This window comes from Rutidosis leptorrhynchoides, chromosome 2, assembly GCF_046630445.1.
Source record: "Rutidosis leptorrhynchoides isolate AG116_Rl617_1_P2 chromosome 2, CSIRO_AGI_Rlap_v1, whole genome shotgun sequence".
In the NCBI taxonomy this organism is placed as follows: Eukaryota; Viridiplantae; Streptophyta; class Magnoliopsida; order Asterales; family Asteraceae; genus Rutidosis; species Rutidosis leptorrhynchoides.
The window spans coordinates 199,664,177-199,673,566 of NC_092334.1; the positions used below are offsets into that span (position 1 = coordinate 199,664,177).

The 9,390-nt window shown below is 32.2% G+C and overlaps 1 non-coding gene across 1 annotated transcript; it reads right to left on the reverse strand.

The window, feature by feature from the left end:
- Nucleotides 1–5,561: 5,561 nt before the first annotated feature.
- On the reverse strand, nucleotides 5,562–5,668 carry LOC139894885 (small nucleolar RNA R71). The gene has a single exon (XR_011775363.1). It is a non-coding gene; the product is annotated as a small nucleolar RNA R71 (small nucleolar RNA).
- Between the last annotated feature and the right edge of the window lie 3,722 nt (nucleotides 5,669–9,390).

Consider the following 9,390-nt stretch of genomic DNA (forward strand, 5'->3'; position numbering starts at 1 on the left):
AAAACGATCATTTTTACGAAAAAATTTTAAACTTCACTGATTTAGGACTCAATATCGAGGATAAAAACATGACTTTTTAACCGATATCAAATATCCCACACTTAGACTTTGCTTGTCCTCAAGCAAACCTTCGAGCTTTTATCACTGAGGATTTTTATTCGTAGTAATCAAGTGATCTTTTTTTCGCAAGATGCAGGAGCGAAAATTGGTTTTATTCTTTTTGTTGTTCCTAAACCTTTTTCCGAAGCATGAGAGGAGGTTACATAACTAAGACTATCTCACTCGGGTCACTTAATTCACTAAAGTGTTTTGGGTGTTCTATAGTTCTAAGAAATGAAAGTGCTCATAGCCAGTCATGTTTACTATCTTCATCATAGGCTTGATCAAGACTCAAATCTCCATCAGTTATTTGAGAGAATTTTCAGTTATAGACTCAGCTTGTATCGTGAAGAGATGGTGATTTTGAGGTTTTGGTATATGAAGGGTTTGATAGATAGGAGTTCTTTAGAAGATTGGTTTTGGTGATCCTTTCTGCTATTTGTCGGGAATGAGCATCCTTCTTTTTGGCTGCCAGGAGTTCTTTTCTCGAATCTTTTCTGGTTCCGCTCCTTTTCTCAGAACCTTTATTCATCAACAATTTTTTTTTTTTGGCAAACATCTTTTTCTTTTATCTTCGAGGTCTCCTTTTATTAGCGATCTCTTTGATATTTGGCGTGGATGCTCGCATTTTCCAATTGCGTCTTTATAGAAGATTTCCCATGATTTAAGGATCGTTGGGATTTTATTCTTTATTTATGAAGTGAATGGAATGGATAAGTAGTGGTGGATGGGATTGTGGTGGTTTGGAGTGAAAATGAAAATGAAGGTATGTAATGGGGGTGTTTTTGTCTTAACGAATAGTCGAGGTTTCTAACTTAGTAATTCTCGCCAAAAGGTGTGATTCCGAAATGTAGATCAAGAAAATATAGTGAAACACTAAAAATGAGTGCTTGTTAGGCCTTATTTGGGGTGCCTCACATCAATTTTAATGGGTCGAATTGCGCCTTTCGTTATGTAATGCTCTTTTGGAAAATTTGGTTTGATTTTTCGCAAAAAATTTTTGACCTTGTTTTACTCTTTTGTGTATTTTGTAACAAAAACTTTTTGATCATTTATAGAATTTTATAATCCCTAGTGTTTTATAGCTCGAAAAGTTTTTAAATTTTGTGAAAAATTTAGTTTATAAACACTTGAGGATTTTACGAGAATCATTATGTGCAATATTTACTATCCCACACTTTAAAAATAACATTGTCCTCAATGTTAAGGATGCGGCGTATCCCACACTTTAGGTTTTGAAAGAGGCGTTTTGTTATTAAAAGTTGATGTTAATGGGGTTGTGATAATGCTAAAAACGAACATATATTTCATAGCATTATACCTCAAGAAAGACCAGCTTTTAGTTGCAATTGTTCTATTTACAAGTAATATTCGTTTAAATAATAAAAGGTGAAGACAAAAGACAGATTCGACGATTTGAAGACGTAAACGACCAAAAATCTAAAAGGTACAAAGTACAATCAAAGTGGTTCAATTTATTGATGAGAAACGTCTAAAAGTTACAAGAGTACGAGCCGCGAAACGCAAAGTACAAGATATTAAATAGTACGCAAGGACGTTCGAAAATCCAGAACCGGGACCTGAACCAACTATCAACGCGCGACGCAACGGACCTAAAATTACAAGTCAAAGATGCACAAGAATATAATATAATATATATATATAATTATATATATTATAATATATTATATTTTATATATATATATATATATATATATATATATATATATATATATACATATATATATATATATATATATATATATATATATATATATATATTAAAATTCGAGCAACCCACGTTTAAAATGAATTGTGACCAGTATTTGACGGCCATGCGATCTCATGGCGAGCATGAAGAAAACTCATGCGATCGCATGAGCCCAGGAGCTTGGCCACATCTATAAATTCAGCAGTTTTTCGGACGAAAAAATATACAATAATCAATCTCTCACTCTCTGATATATATATATATATATATATATATATATATATATATATATATATATATATATATATATATATATGTATATATATATATACGTATATATATATATACGTATATATATATATATGTATATATATATATGTATATATATATATATATAGATATATAGATATATATATATATATATATATATATATATATATATATATATATATATATATATATATATATATATATATATATATATATATATATATATATATATATCTATATATATATATATATATATTTTAATTTTAATTTAATATTAACAATAATAAGGTTATAGTGGCGAATGTTTTAAGTGTGTAAGTCGAAATTCTATCCGTGTAACGCTACTCTATTATTAATCATTGTAAGTTATGTTCAACCTTTTTAAATTAATGTCTCGCAGGTAAGTTATTATTATGTTTATTTAAGCCGAAGTAATCGTGATGTTGGGCTAAATATTAAAGACGGGGTAATTGGGCTTTGTACCATAATTGGGGTTTGGACAAAAGAACGACACTTGTGGAAATTAGACTATGGGCTATTAATGGGCTTTATATTAACTAAACGATACCTCGTTAATTTAATATAAACATTACAATTTGACGTATCTATATATAACCACATACGCTTAATCGGGTACAGTGGGCGGGATATCTATAAATACGAATTATCGTTCATTTTACCGGACACGGGAATAGATTAATAGTCAATGGACTCGTTGAAACAAGGGTAGATTACATTCAAGGGTAATTGATGTAATTGTTAACAAAGTATTGAAACCTTGGATTACACGCAGTCGATAACCTGGTGTATTCATTAAACAAAGTATTAAGACCTTGTTACAGTTCGAGTCCCCAATTAGTTGGAATATTTGACTTCGGGTATAAGGATAATTTGACGAGGACACTCGCACTTTATATTTATGACTGATGGACTGTTATGGACAAAAACCGTATGGACGTATTGAATAATCCAGGACAAAGGACGATTAACCCATGGTAATAAATTAAAATCAACACGTCAAACATCATGATTACGGAAGTTTAAATAAGCATAATTCATTTATTTCATATTTCATCGCATTTTTATTTATTGTCATTTTATTTATTGCATTTTTATTTATCGCACTTTTTAATTATCGAACTTTTTAATTATCACAATTTTATTTACCGTCATTTTATTTATCACACTTTAATTTATCGCATTTTAATTATCGTCATTTACTTTACGCTTTAAATTAAGTTATATTTATTTTTAATATTTTACATTAGGTTTTAATTACGACTTAAGTTTTAAAATCGACAAACCGGTCATTAAACAGTAAAACCCCCCTTTTTATAATAATAATAATAATAACACGACTTATATATATATATATATATATATATATATATATATATATATATATATATATATATATATATATATATATATATATATATATATACAAATATAGTTTAAAAATATAGCGTTAAACTTGGCTAGCTCCCTGTGGAATGAACCGGACTTACTAAAAACTACACTACTTTACGATTAGGTACACTGCCTATAAGTGTTGTAGCAAGGTTTAGGTATATCCACTCTATAAATAAATAAATAACTTGTGTAAAATTGTATCGTATTTAATAGTATTTCGCAATAAAAATATAACTATTTCGTATACACCTCACATAACATCAAGTATTTTTGGCGCCGCTGCCGGGGATCTCATCAACGCCGAAAGCGAAACGCAAAAAAAAATAAAAAATTATAAGTGATCGGGCCACTACACTGTAGCAGCCTAATAAGTGGCCTGATATCCGAAGCCATGCGACCGTATGGTATTATAACACCCAGCTCATGCGATCGCATGAGCTGATTTGACAGGCCTGGTACATCAGCTGAATCGAATTAGGGTTAGGTTTTAATATAATTAATATTAATTAATTAGTAATTAGGGTTTTACTTTAATAATAGTTAGTTTTAGTTTTTAATTAATTTGTAATTTAAGTGTTAATTAGTTTTATTAATATATAAAAATTAATACTTTTATAAAATAGTAATATAAAAATAATATTTTTATAAAAAATTGTATTTTTATAACTTTAAGTTTTATTTTTATATCTCGTATCTTTTTAATCGTTTATTTCGTAATTTGTATATTTATCATTCGTAATTAGTTTTAAGTTTAGTTTTTTCCGTAGTTATTTTTATATTTCTAGTTTTTAGGCTTTGCCGTAAAATCCCTTAAGTGCTTTTTCTTTAGATTAAGATTTAGGTGCTTTAGAATTTTACGACGTCGCTTATCGCTTAATATATTTAATAAATTTTGGTACTTTTTAAGTTATTGCCTTTTTGGATATAGAATTCCTTTTAAGCTATAATACCTTTAGACGTAAGTTTTAATTTTTAGTTTTTAGACTTTTAAGTTTCGACGCTGCAATTTTCTTATTTTTCGACGATTATTTTTCGACCTTTTATTTTTCGACATTTTTCGACGCGCTCTTTTTCTTTCTTATTTCTCGACGCTCTAGTTTTTAGGACATAGAATTTTCTATTTCTTCTCTAAAATTTCAAAACGAAAAATTATTTTAAGCGGTTAAATTGATAGACATCCAAAATTTTCTGATTCGTAGTAATAGTTGGATTTGTTAGTGGCGAGTTGTGGGCTTCCGATTTAAAGGGTCCTGGCTACCTGCTGCATCTATTGGCTATTCGAAACGTGGGAAAAATCAGAAAAGTCTATTAATTTGATAACTTATATAATTTTTATCTTTTATAACTAATAGGATATTCAGTGAATGCACCGAGCAAAATGTTCACCACCTTTCATACGTTCACCACCTGTAACTCGATCAAGACATCTAGCCAATATTGTCGCCGTTGATTTTTCTTTAGAATCGTCATCTAGTCGACCAAGTACTCCAATTCAAATTTCCGATAGTCCATTTTTTGAACCCGACCTCACAATTGAGAATTCGGAATATATTCAGGGACAATTCATAGATCCTGAACCACTATTCATTCATCCTGAACCACAAATCACTCATCCAGAGATTGTCGAGGAAGAAACCATTAAATTAGAATCCTCTAGTGATTCAGATTCAACAAACTCAATCATGGAAAATCTGGAACCTCTAAGTATGAAAGACCGAATGAGAGCTAAACGCACTGGCCAAGGTCACGCAATTAGTCAACCAGACATTAATGCGCCAGATTATGAAATAAAAGGACAAATCCTACACATGGTAACAAATCAATGCCAATTTAGTGGTGCGCCGAAGGAAGATCCAAACGAACATCTTCGTACCTTTAATAGGATTTGTACTCTATTTAAAATCCGAGAAGTGGAGGATGAACAGATATATCTCATGTTATTTCCCTGGACTTTAAAGGGAGAAGCCAAAAATTGGTTAGAATCGTTACTTGAAGGGGCGATTGATACATGGGATGTTTTAGTTGAAAAAAATTTCTTAAACAATTCTTTCCGGCATCTAAAGCCGTGAGACTTCAAGGAGAAATTGTTAGGTTCACACAAAAGCCAGATGAAACTCTATATGAAGCGTGGACAAGATTTGAAAAGTTGTTGAGAGGATTTCCGCAACATGGTTTAGACACTTATCAAATAGTACAAATATTCTGCCAAGGATGCGACATCACTATACAAAAAGACATCGATATAGAAGCTGGTGGTTCCATTATGAAGAAAACCGCAACTGAAGCTTACAAAATTATTGATAACACTGCTTTCCACTCACGTGAGTGGCATCAAGAAAAAGATATCGTTAGATAATCTAAAGCGGCTAGAGCCAATTCTAGCCATGACTTTGATTCCATTTCTGTAAAGATAGATACTGTCGAGAGACGAATGGAAAAGATGACTAAAGATATTCACACTATACGAATTAGTTGTGAGCAGTGTGGAGGACCACATTTGACAAAAGATTGTCTCAGTATTGAACAAACAATGAAACAAAGAGAGAATGTTTCATACATGAACCAAAGTCCTGGAAATAATTATCAGAATAATTATCAACCGCCAAGTCCAATCTACAATCAAAATCAGAATTATAACCGAAATATTTCATACAACAACCAACAAGGTCCTAGCAATCAACAAGTATCCAATAATACTTACAATCAGCAAAGACCTATTTTTCAAAATAAACCACTACAAACCGATGATAAAAAGCCAAATCTAGAAGACATGATGTCGAAGCTAGTTGAATCTCAAACACAGTTTTTCACATCTCAGAAACAAACGAATGAACAAAATGCTCAAGCACTTAGAAATCAACAAGCTTCTATTCAAAATCTGGAACAAGAAGTAAGCAACCTAGCAAGGTTGATAGGTGAAAGAAAAACGGGGAGTCTACCTAGCGATACAAATGCTAATCCCCGGAATGAAACAGCTAAAGCCATTACCACAAGAAGTGGTATTGCACTTAAACCACCTGAAATACCTGTAATTTCTGATGATTCTACTCCTACTACACAAGAACCACAATCTGAGCAAGAAAAGGAAAAAGAACCGGTAGTTGAAAAGGTTAATGAAGATAACACAGTTAAGGCTAAACCTCATGTTAAACCATACCAACCACCACTTCCTTACCCAAGTAAAATGAGAAAAGAAAGACTTGAAGCCGAGCAATCCAAATTCTTGGATATGTTTAAACAAATAAATGTAAATCTTCCTTTCATTGATGTGATTTCAGGAATGCCTAGATATGCTAAATTCTTGAAAGATCTAATCACAAATAGAAAGAAAATGGAAGAACTCTCGGCTGTTACTATGAATGCTAATTGTTCTGCAGTGCTGTTGAATAAGATACCAGAAAAATTATCTGATCCAGGAAGTTTCACAATTCCATATTTTGTGGGTAGTCTTAGTTCAATAGAAGCATTGGTAGACTTATGTCCTAGTATAAATTTAATGCCATATTCACTATACGCTAAACTAGACTTTGGAGAATTGAAACCAACACGAATAAGTATACAACTAGCCGATCGATCAGTAAAATATCCTAGAGGGATAATGGAGAACATGCTAGTTAAAGTTGATACTTTAGTATTTTCAGTAGATTTTGTTATTCTGGACATGGAAGAAGATTCTCGAGTTCCTCTCATATTAGGAAGACCATTCTTAAACACGGGTAAAGCAATAATAGACGTGTTTGGTAAGAAATTGACCCTAAGTATAGAGGACGAAAGTGTCACCTTTTCTGTTGATAGAGCCATGCAACAACCGCAATCTGCAGATGATACATGTTATTATATTTAAACTATAGATTCACATGCAGAATTATTAGAAGAATTTCCAGAATTACAAGGAACAGGAGAATGTTCTTTAGGAGAAGAAACTGAACCAATTAATGAAACTGAAATGTTAGCTACACTTATGGCTAATGGATATGAATCAACAACATAAGAAATTCAAATGCTAAAGGAAGAAGACGGATATCGATACAAATCATCGATAGAAGAACCACCGACATTAGAGTTAAAGCCACTTCCAAACCATTTGGAATATGCTTATTTACATGGTGAATCTGAATTACCTGTAATAATATCGTCTTCTCTTACGGAAAATGAAAAATCTCAACTCATTTCTGTGTTAAAAGCTCATAAACCAGCTATTGCATGGAAGATTCATGATATTAAAGGCATAAGTCCTTCGTATTGCACACATAAAATCCTTATGGAAGAAGGTCATAAAACCTATGTGCAACGCCAACGAAGACTAAATCCTAATATGCAAGATGTTGTAAAGAAAGAAATTATTAAACTGCTAGATGCAGGTTTAATTTATCCAATCTCTGATAGTCCATGGGTAAGCCCAGTTCAATGCGTACCTAGGAACGGTGGTATGATTGTCATCACAAATGAAAAAAATGAGCTTATTCCTACTAGAACTGTAACAGGATGGCGTGTTTGTACTGATTATAGAAAATTAAATGATGCCACCAGAAAAGATCACTTTCCCTTACCTTTCATTGATCAAATGTTGGAAAGATTAGCCGGGAATAGTTACTATTGTTTTCTTGACGGGTTTTCCGGATACTTTCAAGTTCCAATAGCACCCGAGGACCAAGAGAAAACCACGTTCACGTGCCCTTATGGTACTTTTGCTTACAAACTCATGCCATTTGGACTTTGCAACACCCCTGCAACCTTTCAAAGGTGCATGATGGCAATTTTTCATGACATGATAGAAGAATGCATGGAAGTATTCATGGATGACTTTTCAGTCTTCGGTGATACTTTTGAAACATGTCTAGTTAATCCTGAACGAATGCTTTTTAGATGCGAACAATTAAATCTAGTACTTAATTGGGAGAAATGCATTTCATGGTTAAAGAAGGCATCATTCTTGGTCATAAAATTTCAAAGGAAGGAATTGAAGTGGATAGAGCTAAAGTAGATGTAATTACTAAACTTCCATATCCCACCAATGTTAGAGGAGTTAGGAGTTTTCTAGGGCATGCCGATTTTTACCGATGTTTCATAAAAGATTTTTCTAAAATTGCCACTCCTATGAATAAAATCCTAGAAAAGGATGCTCCATTCATCTTTTCAGATGAATGCATCAAATTTTTTAATATTCTTAAAGAAAAACTGTTAGGACCCCGAAGTTGTATAGTGTTAATGTGAAATAAGCTTAATTGAAGGTTTCTTAGAAGAGGGCTATATAAGGAACCTAAGTAGTCCTAATTAGATAGCCATTGCATTGTAACTGAGTTCTAGAAGCTGTGGAATGTAATTGTACCGATTCTCTCTAATACCGAGTCTCATGCTTACATACCGAATCTCTCTTTATCTTATCATTTCTCTCAATCTCAACATGATCTGACCTATCATTTGGTATCAGAGCTTCCAGGAAGTGATTCTACATCACTATATCGATCCAGAGATTGTAGATTACAGAATCTGAATACTCTCGGTATTTTGAATCACATTCGGTATTATCGAATTTGATAATCTGACGTTCAGATTCTTGTGATAAGTTCAGTGAAGGTGCATTAGGTATTTTAGAAAGAGTTTCGATCATCATTACAACTTTTTAACTTCAATTATGGAGAATCAAGTTGATTTTTAGAGTTTGTGGCTAAAACTCTCGGTATTGCTTAATTCAAGCTTGATTCTGGATTTTTGTGAAGATTTAAGGATTCCGTTGTGTTCGTGAGGTGTTAAATCACATTTCTGACGGTTTAATTTCTTCAATTCATCAAGTTTTGAAGATTGGATCAACACTCGGTATCGTAACTGTCATACCGAGTCTGCTTCATTACTTAAATTCAAATTAAGTGTTGCAGATTGTGGTGTGATTGTGATTC